Source organism: Bombus pascuorum, unplaced genomic scaffold, assembly GCF_905332965.1.
Source record: "Bombus pascuorum unplaced genomic scaffold, iyBomPasc1.1, whole genome shotgun sequence".
Taxonomy (NCBI): Eukaryota; Metazoa; Arthropoda; class Insecta; order Hymenoptera; family Apidae; genus Bombus; species Bombus pascuorum.
The window spans coordinates 181,252-192,611 of NW_026869739.1; the positions used below are offsets into that span (position 1 = coordinate 181,252).

The following is an 11,360-nucleotide window of genomic DNA, read 5'->3' on the forward strand; positions in this document are numbered from 1 at the left end:
CGAATGACGATATATGTTCGATATGATTTCCGTTTCGTTGTTAACAGAGCCTGACGTTTCTCTTAAAATTTTGCCGTATTGAGAATGCAGTGTTGCAGTTCTATTGTAGTTGAACACCGACGATGCGTACACAAACCTCCTCATGTGTCCCCAGAAGTAAAAGTCGAGAGGATTTAAACGTGGGGACCGAGCAGACCAAAGCACAGGTCCCCTTCCACCAATCCATCGATTTCCAAAACAGTTAGACAAGTGCTCCTGCACTGCGTTGGTAGAATGTGGTGGTGTACTATCCTGCAGAACCATTTCTTAATGCGCGTGGATTTTCACGTGCTTAAAAATGTTCGTTACGTGTATTTGTTATTCCAGTGTCACGTTTATTAAATATTGCCTCATTAGTAAATAATATCCTCGCGGGAAATTGGAATTGCATTGTATTTTCCGACTCATCCATTAGAAAAAGTTTTCCTTCTGTTTTTAACTCGCGAACTTACTGAGAGTTATACAGGTGTAGATATTTCCCTTCAATACAGACTATACGGTGTTGCTGCTGGCACCTTCCTCAGCAGCAATAACCCTCGTACTTAACCTGCGATTTCTTCTTTCAATACAGTGCGTCTCCAGATCCGAATCGTCGTGCTGAATTCGTCCACCATGTTTTAATGTACCTGTTACGACCATTTGCGGAGAGACGCGGTCGCGAGGAAAACGCGTCAGCGAGAGGCGTAAATTCTTGCTACGATTCGTATAATCGACGCCGCGAATTAGTCGTTCCCCTGTTTCGGTTAAGATAACAGAGGTGGTTCAATGAATTTAACACTGTGCTAACAAGTTGATATAGCTTGTATTTTTAACAATAAATTATATAATAATAAAAATGACGCAAATTATTTAGTGATAAATACGGTTAATTCGTTACAAAAATTAGACTCAACTTTTGAAATTTCTCAATATTCGTTAGACTTAGCGATTTTATTCGTCAGACCTCTCGATGTATGCAGTTAGAATCTTCAAAGGAGACTGACTTCCCTCCGATGATTTCTTTGTCTCCTCGGGGAGACGACCCTCACTACGCTCGGATCACGCCACCGTTCGCGCCTATGATCACGTATGCCACCTTCTTTGTGAGAATAAAATAACGTACCGAAATCGACGTTTCTGGAACTCGCTGCTTGGTGATAACTATGCGCTCGTCGATAAATTGTATATTTTCCGTCAGGCAGATAAGACGATCAGTCTGCGACACTGTAGGACCGCGGGCGACGGTTAGAAATACAGCCTATACTACGCCTCGTGGCGTAACATTACCTATATCCTGAAAATCGATAATCTATTTTGCTAAATGTCTTTGTGATAGGTATATAGTCCTATTGGTTTGGACAGGGGATCTGATGACAAGTCGTCGCAGTCTAATCTGGCTGAGGAGGCTTCCTAGGACGACAGCTATCGGGATCATAAGGGGACACCGGACGATATCATATGCGTCGGCGACTGTCCTGGCGGCGTCCCCTCCGTTCGAGCTCCAGACCTTGGCGCTCCGACGAGTTTTTCTTTTTTTTTTTTATTTTATTTTGGTTTTGACAATTTGTCCTGAAGGACATTTGGTAAAGTGTTATATCTCATTGGTAAATAAAAAAAATAAAATAAAATAAATATAGCATGTGGGTGGCTGCCCCCAGCGGGGTGCCAGCTTCGTGTTTTCTAAGTTATATCTTTCACGAGGTCTATTGGGTGTTTCCTTTTTAGTCTCCTTGCGATGTTTGTTGTGTTGCATGTTTCAGCTGTCAGCTGGTTCGGGTGTGTTTCTATTCTTACTGTGTATCTTGTTGCGAGTCTGGTAATCTCCTCCTTGACCTCCTTGGTATTCCCAGATCTTTCCGTATGTCCTCGTTTCTAACGTTCCACGGGGCGTTTACTATTGTTCTAAGGATTTTGGCTTGTATTGCTTCGATTTTGTTTATATGGCTCATTGCTGCAGTTCCCCATAGTAGAATTCCGTATGTCCAGATTGGTTTTATGATTATTTTGCATATTTTTAGTTTGTTTTCTGTGCTTAGTTTGGATTTTCGGCTTTTTAACCAGTGAATTTGTCTCCTTGCTGTCTGTATTTTGTCTATTATTGATTTGATATGATGTTTCCATGTGAAATGTGTATCTATGTGAAGTCCAAGGTATTTGACTTGTCTTGTTTGTGTTATTTGCGTGCCGTTCAGGAAGATGTTGGGTGTTATCTGTTTTCTCAATGTGAATGTGATGTGGTTGCATTTGTTAGGGTTAGCTTTGATTTGTTTGTCCTGTAGCCACTTTTCTATTTTTGTGATGTGCTCTTGTAGTATTGTGGCTGCTGTTACAGGGTTAGTGTGCCTGACTAGCACGGCTGTGTCGTCCGCGAATGTCAGTATTTTGCTATTGGTAGTTGTTGGAATGTTGGCCGTGTATAGTGTGTATAGTATGGGTCCTAGGACGCTTCCTTGTGGAACACCTGCTTTGATGTCTTTGGCTTCGGAGTGTGCGTCCTTGATTTTTACTGTGAAGGTTCTGTTGCTTATGTATGATTTTATTATTTGGTGTATTTGTTCCGGGAATTGTTTCTTGATTGTTTGTAGTAGGCTTTCGTGGTTTATTTTGTCGAATGCTTTCTCTATGCCCATGAATGGGGCTGTACAATATTGTTGTTTTCTATTATGTGTATTATTTCGTTGACGAGCCTGTGCATTTGTTCTATGGTGGAGTGTTTGTTTCTGAATCCAAATTAATGGTCTGGTATTAATTTTTCCTTCTCTATTATTGGTTTTAGTCGGGCGTATATTACTTTTTCTAGTATTTTGGAGAGCACGGGAAGTTGTGGTATTGGTCTGTAAGATGTTGTTTCGTGTGGGTCATCGCCTGGTTTGGGTAACATTATGACCTGTGCCTGTTTCCATAATTTAGGATAGTATTGGATTCTTAGTATTGCATTGAATATTATAGTGATTAGTCGTATCGCTTTCGAAGGGAGGTTTTTCAATATTTTACCATTGATTAGATCGATTCCTGGTGCTTTGTTGGTTTTTGTGTTTTCGATTATGTTTCTAATTTCTTGCGCTGTTGTTTTAGGTATGGTGCATTGCTTGTCAACTGCGGTGCTAGTGGTTAGCGCATCGTCGTCCGTATGGCCATTGTGGTTGCTAGTTGTAGTTCTCGTGTGCAGATAGTGACTCTATGAACTTTGTGAATTCGTTGTTGTTGTGCTCTTTTATTTTGTTTTTTATTTCCTTTGCGAGTTTGTTTAGGTGTTTTTTGTTTCCTTTTGTTCTATGTTTTTGCCATTTTGCTTTCGCTTTTCTTTTATCTCTAATTTTTTCGAGGATGTCAGATGGGATTTGTTTTGTTTGTCTAGTGGTAGTTTCTGGTTTTGTGGTTGCCCGTGCTGCCTCTTGTATAGTTTCTGTAAGTGTTGTTACAGCTTGTTCGATGTGTTGGGGCGTTTTCAGTGGGATGTTGCAGTTGATTTTGCTCTCGATTATTTCTTTGAAGGTTTGCCAATTAGTGGATTTGTTGCATAGCGTCTCTGGGTTATTGTAGAGTATTGGCTTGTTTCTGTATGTTATTATTATGGGTGTATGGTCGGAGCTAAGCTCGAGGCTGGATGCTATATTTATTTTATTTCCGTTTAATCCCTTTGTGACTGCAAAGTCGAGTAGGTCAGGGATTTTGCTCAGGTCTGTCGGCCAGTATGTCGGTCTTCCTGTGGATAATATATTGAGGTTCTTTTTGTTTTTCCTGATGTGTTTTTCCAGGGTTCTGCCTCGAGGTGTAGTGATTCTTGATCCCCATGTCGTGTGCTTTGAGTTGTAGTCTCCTGCCGCGATATACTTGTCGCTTAGTTGTTGGAAGTATTCTTCCCACATTTGTGCTGTAATTTTGTGACGGTAACGTTCGTTGCTTGTATGTGTTCTTCACTAACTTGGCTGTGTAGGTGGTGTTTAATGTCGTTTCTTATTATTACTGCGGTCCCTCCGTGTGCTTTTCCTAAGGGGTGCTTGGTATCGTATATAGTATAGTACGGTATTTTTATGTAGCTTTTTGTTGTGAAGTGCGTTTCTGATACGAGTAGTATGTCTATGTTGTTGTGATACAGGAATGCTTTGGTTTCAAGGGCCCTTTGTTGTAGGCCGTTAGAGTTCCAGGCAACTATTTTGAGTATGTTCATTTTTATTTTTTGCTTAGCATGTTTGTTATTAGTTGTATCATAGCTGTGATTTTTAGTGATTGCTGTTTGAATGCTTCGTTTAGTTCGCTTATCGTTCTTGTTAACATGTCGGTGCTTTTGATGGATTGCTTTAATACTTCTTTTATTTCTGTAGCGTCGTTGGTGTTATTGTTATGGTTTTGGATGACTACGGGTGTTATTTGCTTGGTTACATGCGCGTAGCTTCGACTGCCAGAGGTGTTGGTATTCTTGTGGTTGATGTTCATTACGTGCTGTACGTTTATTGGTGTCTCAGCTTCTGCCCTGTCTTGTTGTGTGTGGTGGTAATTATATGTCCTGCTTTTAAGCGGCGGAAACAGTTTACGTTGGAGTACTTTTCTGGCTGGGCAGCCTTTGTAGCTGGCTGGGTGGTTTCAGTTGCAGTTGTAGCACTTTACCTCGTTTATTTTTCCCGTGTATGGGCAGTACGTTGTCAAGTGCTTTTCTGCGCATTTGACGCACACCGGGTTTCTGTTGCAGTAGTATTTTGTGTGTCCATATTGTTGGCATCGCATGCATTGAGGTATGTATTTTTTGTCTGGGTGGTTCAACTGTGATTATTGTGTTCAAGATTTGTTTAATGTCATAGATTTCCTTGTTATTTTTGTTCGGTTCTAGTTCTATTAGGGGCAGCGGTAGTGATTGTTTGGTATCAAATCTTGTTATGTTATTTATTACCCTTACCTGGTGTCCGATTTTGGTTAGTTCGTCACATATGTTGCTTGTGTTTGTCCTTGGGTGTAATCCTCTGATTACTACTTTGTAGCTTTTTTCCGATTTCAATTGGTAGGTGCGGTATCCAGCGTTTTTTTCCTTTAGCAGCTTTACTACTTTTCTATATGTTTCTGGGATGTTCGTTCGCACTTTTATCTGTTCTAGTTTTAGTTGTTTGATGTTGTAATTTTCTTTGCCTGCCGTGTTGTTTAGCATTGCGAGGAGGGGGTCTATTACTTGCACATCGATGTAGATTGGTGGTGGTTTGGTGTTGTGTGTTGGTTTTTCCGTTGTGTCTGGTTCCTTCTCTTGTGGTAGTACGCTGAAGAGATTTTGTATAGGGATTTCTTGGAGCCACTGCTTACGTTCTGTTTCGGCAGCCCTCCTAGTATTTGCGTTTGTTGTTATTTTTCTTCTTTTGCTGGGTGTTACGACCTTCCAGCTTTCGTCTTGTTTTGTTAGTATGTTGTTAGTTGTGTTTCTGTCGTCACTCATCCGAGTGACATCCATTTCGTCCTCTGTGCACCACTCCTGGACCTCCATGCCCCTGAGTATGGCGTATGTTTCGCCGTTGTTTGATATCCTGAGCGGTGGCACTCGTTGCATTTCCCCGTTTTCCCCGCTTTTCGCACTTTCGGGGGCACTATTTTTTTCCACTTTCGGCTTCGACGGAGAGACCTCTCCGGGTACCTGGCACGTCTGCACTCTTCGGCAGTCAAAAGAGAACTGACTTCAACAGTGATTATAATTATTCGTAAATTGACACGACTGATCGTAATTACGGATTTCAATTTCTTCAGGCGGATTCTTTCTGTGGATTCGGGATTCTACTCGAATGAATCGCACTGCGTGTACGCGTTTGGATGCAACTGAGTGAGCGTGGGCACACTTGAGGCAGATAATTGCCGAGATAAGTTCACGTGGAGGAGCAACGGTGCCCATAGCGATATTGAACACCCGAGTACAAATGTACACCGTAGCAGAAACTTCTCACGGCTGCGCCTGCCGTGCGGAAACTTTACGGCAAAGAGTTCTCCGCAAGCTCCGAAAGAAGCTTACATTAGTTACGGTTATGGTTGCGCGCCCAGTTTTTTTTTTCTTTTCCACGTTGGAGAAATACTTAAGGATAGATAAAACCGGTCGAATCGACACAAAGTCACGATATCCCGGCGCGGCCTCGTGGAAGATAAAACGCGCGGAAATAAAATAATTGAGATCCGCTCAAATGTCTGGAAATACTGATTGCGATAAGAATAACGTTGTTACGCGATAGGGTGTGTTGAGGTCGCGAATAAGAAACGTGGTTGAGAACTGCGATATGTTTTGTTTAGTTTTTATTCTGTGGTGTCTTTTAGCATTGAAGAATCGCAGCTATTAATCATTTAATTAATTGTATAAATAGAATTTGGATAATTCTTGATTTACTTGTGTATGTCAAGACCAGAATATAAGAAATAAATTTGATGGTTTCTGAAATATCCGATCGTTTATTATATTTTTGCATAGAGATTTCTATGATCTGAACTCTCTCTGCAATAATTGATCAGTCAATAATATTACTAACTTGTTACTAAAATGTTGTCATTATAGTACTGTAAGAAGTAAATATTAGATAAATCGGGAAGTTTTCTCGTCAGATTTTCTTTGCATATTTGCAACTTTATTTAAGTGAGCGAATAATTAAAATATATTTGTATTTTAATTGTCAAAACATATACTGTACATAATGATGTAACATTGCTGAAAAAATTATCTTTTGCATAATTGAACTAATATTAGTAATAAAATCTGACGAGCTAGTAGTAACAAATTATTATCAGTATCAATAAATATTCCTGCACAGTAGTAACAAGTTCAGTAATAAATCAACTATAAAATTTCACATTTGACATAATAAAGAAACATACGAAAATCTTTAAAGAGCTAAGTATTTTACGTATGCAAAACTACGTTTAATGCTCCTTTTATTAAAGCAAATCGCGATTTCCAATTCCGACAAGAATGAAAACGTATTTATTAAAAACGCTTAAATTCAAATATCGAAAAAACTCGTATCGAACTATTTTGTTTCCGCCATATACAGTTTTCACAACGATAACAATAACTGTACTTACGAAGTGACACAAAAACTAAAGAAATTCCCATTGGATTTATCCATACTAATCCTGTGCACGATTTCCAACGCAACCTGTTTCGTACGATGTTCGTTTGCAATATTCCGTCCCAATGGAAACTGTTATGAAATTTTACCTGATACGCCATCTTAAAGTTTCCCTTCCAACAAAATTGCTCAACTGCTAGGAATCTCGAAATTCCGGGATATCATTGAGCATTCGCGCAAAAGTACTCCATTAGAAATTACAATGAGACTATTAACACATCCTGCGTAAGTTTCGCTGCATTCTCATAATTTGATCTCATTAATTACAATGAAAAGTTGAATATAATCATTAATATAAATGAAGTCTTTAGAAGAAAAATAGTACATAAATAGTACATAGTACAAAAATAGTACAGTTTAACAAAAGCAATGCAAACATCAATAGGATTCAAAACATTAAAATATATTGTTATACATACTATGAAATATAATTAAAAATTCACTGTGTAAATATATATAATAAAAATATGGTAGATGCAAAATGTAGAATACATATATAACTCATGTAAAATATGACGTATTAAATATACATTTAAATTTAGAACAATTGCATAAAACAATTCAATTTAAAGGCAGCTGGATGGTGGAACCGTTATGATATCCAATCCAAAGCCAACAATTACGGCAAATGCTAGGAAGTCACCACGATGGTGTAGTTTAAAAGCAGTCATTATGAGAAAGGCTCATTTGCAAAGTGTTGCATGTGCCAGTGTAATGTAAAACCGATGAGCACCCTATAGGATTATAATTGGGTAATTGTACTTTGACAAGAAGGGATTTTTTAATAAATATCTTGAAGCCGAAATAAGATGAAGATCAAACATAAAAAATTGCGCTTTCGTCTTTTATATAGTTATAATTTTTTTAGTTATATAGACAATTAAAAATCGATCAAAATAATTCTGCACGAGAGAAAATCTTCTTACGCTAACGAAAGGGGGTTAGTCTAAGCAACGAGACGCATGTCACAGATGAAATCCTACTAAACAAAGTGATAAGATAGCGAAATTCCAAGCGCCTTAGGATGAGTAACCATCGTATTACATCCAGTCACTCTATCCGTTCTCAGAAATATGCGATCGAAGCCATTTCCCACTCCCACTAATAAAAGAATTTAAATACTCCTAAAATGATCCCAGTCAGTTTTGAACAGTTACGCCTAGAGCTCGGAAGTGTATCGAAAACAAGAAAAAAAAAAGTTTCTTTTTTTCTAAAATTTCTTTTTATTTACGTGACACGCACAGTGATCGTCAATTCAAACGATACATAGGTAGCAGCTTACCTCGTACAAGTCGTAGAGAAGACCATGGTATTCAGAGACGTATACTGCGATTATCACGTCCGCGAGTTTACCAGGTGGGTTTCTTTCTCTCGTTTCAAATTAGACAAATGTGTCTGTGGTATTGAATGCTGCCCGTAGGGTGTCACGTAAATAAAAAGAAATTTTAGAAAAAAAGAAACTTATTTTTTTTTCTTGTTTTCGATACACTTCCAAGCTCTAAGCGTAACTGTTCAAGACTGACTAGGATCATTTTAGGGGAAGTATTTAAATTCTTTTATTAGTGGGAATGGGAAAAGGCTTCGATCGCATATTTCTGAGAACGGATAGAGTGACTGGATGTAATACGATGGTCACTCATGCTAAGGCGCTTGGAATTTCGCTCTCTTATCGCTTTGTTTAGTAGGATTTCGTCCGTGACAAGGGCTACGAATTATTGTACGATGTGTGTAAATATCGACGTAGAGAAAGATTCGTGTAAGCGCTGCGTAGAAGATGAATGTTTTTGTTGATGTATACATTTTTTTGTCTAGTAGTCGTTAACTGCGTAGCTGCTTGTGCCACCGGCTCATGTGTCCCCTCCCCTTCTACCACCACTTTGGAAGTTGCTTGGCGAAACTAAGGTACAAGGAGTCATTTAGTCGTCTCATTTCGTATCGATAACATGGATCGCGTTGCGTCAGGTTTGTAACATATTATCACCTATTGGTGGCGTCGGTTCTTTATTATTTTCATTAGTATACTTCTCGCATTATTCATTACTGTATTTTTTACTATCGTTTAAATTCTCAAAGCAAAATTTCGCATGCGTTTGTCTAATATTATTTAAGTATATTTGGTTGGGAACTTTTGAATTCTTGCAAATATTTTCAACTATTTATAACACGCGACTATAGTGTATTAGTGGAGTGGATATTTTATATTCTAGCAACGAACATTCACAATATAATTCTTGCAAATGATCGCATTGCATTCACGGTATTCGTAAACATTTGTTCGATATCGAGAAATACCTTATAATTTTAAACTAATATTTTTCATACGTAACGGAAAAGTAATATTATTTTCTAAATAAACGTTCAATAGTGAAAAGAAGGAAAACATTGAAACAATATTCCGCTTCTTTTCTACACCCATAAACAATTTTATATTTAGGGAATATTTGTGACCGCGTGCAATGCGGTTTGTAGAGTCAGTGTTTGCTTCGCCAAAGTATTTTCAGTATTTTTGATATTTTCAAATTACGGTCGTTTTGATTAAATTCAAGTAAATAATCACACGCGAAAGTAATAAAATTTTATCAAACAATTTTGTACGCCACATTAGAGTTATCGTTCGCCAATTATAATTTTAGCGGTCGCGGTAATGTGGTCTTATTTTATATTCTTTTGAACATTCTTTTTCGGTATTAGAGTCAGTGCATCTCTCAACAGGACAAAGCTTCTGCAGGAGCTCAAGAATGTAAGTAGTTTTACATATTGTATTTCAATTTGTGTTATTTATTATATTTTGTTTGAATTATTGTTAATTATACAATAAAAATGGTTGATAATTTAGAAAGCTGTAAATGTCCTTTCTAGTTGAAATAAAGTCTGAACGTTTTAACATTTAAGTACAATAAAACTGTCTGATACGCATAAAAAATTATTGAATTCTCAATGTTCTGTTCTCATACTTTTACGTTAGAGTTTCAATTTATATATTTATTAGAGTTTAGTCTTTATCATTGCTAAAGTCCCATGTTCGTTATTGCGTATTAACGATATTAATGATATTTCATGTTTTGTTATAGACATATCACAGCTTGGACTTCTTTGTCTTCTTTGGGAATGCTCCAACGGTGGCTCAAAAGACAAGAATGTAAGTAACTTTACATATCATACTTGAATTATGTGTATTCTGTATATTTTGCTTTGACTACTATTGATTAAGAAATACAATTTGATTGAAAATTTCATAGGTTAGGGTTTTCTAAGATTATTCTTGTACTAAATTAAAAAAAGTGTTAAAGCCTTAATACCAAATTATAAAAAAAAAGACTAATATATTTAAAAAATCGTTAGATTCTTGATTTCTAGATTTTAAACTTTTATATTAGAGTTTCGGTTTTTACATTTCTGGATGTTTATTAGAAGTTCAATCTTTATTATTACTAAAGTTACGAATGTAATAAATTTCCATTTTTCATAATCTCCAACTTTCCAAATAATCAGCGATCACTTATCGTGTTTTGTTTTGTAACAGATTTTTCACAACCTCCATTTCCACCATTGGATTTTCAACGGTTCCTGCCTGATGTTAGTCTTTCTAATGATATTTGCTGAGATAGTGCAGTATCGATGGCAACGTTTTCCGTTTGTCCGCTTCTAATGGTGAGTCGCATGCATTTTTGTTCCTCCGGTTACTCAGTCATGTCGTAGGATGAAAGGTCCGAATCGGCACGGGTGACTGGTTGTATTATGTAGAATTTTTTTCGAGCATAGTGACCGCGAGTATTTTTTATACTCGTGAGTAGTAACATTTTTTTTTTTCATATCTTCATTTATTAGTTCAGGATAGGTCTTCTTGCACATCGCGATTATAATAATTAGTTTTTTTATAATTAGTTTAAACATATAAATTTGAGAATATATTCGTGGTACTTACAAATATGTATAATAGTAATTGGTATAAATATTTGCGAAAGGCAAATATCTAGAGGAATATACTTGTATGACATAAATATACTTAATCTTAAGCAATGAATTTTAGTATAGATAAGAGCTATGGAAGCGATTTCGTTTGAGCATTTTATAGCAGAGAAGTCGGATGCCCTCCGATTTCGTTGCAATAAAAGATGCAATTTTCACTCAATGATAATGACGATTCATGCAATATACGATACATACATTTTGTCACAATATTAAGTCACATTCTCTTATTTGACTTCAGATATTATAAACATAAGTAGAATTTAAAATATGAATTAAAATCTATTT

The 11,360-nt window shown here is 37.0% G+C and overlaps 1 long non-coding RNA gene across 1 annotated transcript; it reads left to right on the top strand.

Annotated features, from left to right (window-relative positions):
* The first annotated feature begins 8,924 nt into the window (after positions 1-8,924).
* Positions 8,925-11,066, top strand: LOC132915714 (uncharacterized). Its single transcript, XR_009659942.1, has 3 exons — positions 8,925-9,065; positions 10,175-10,242; positions 10,627-11,066. It is a non-coding gene; the product is annotated as an uncharacterized LOC132915714 (long non-coding RNA).
* Positions 11,067-11,360: the final 294 nt, after the last annotated feature.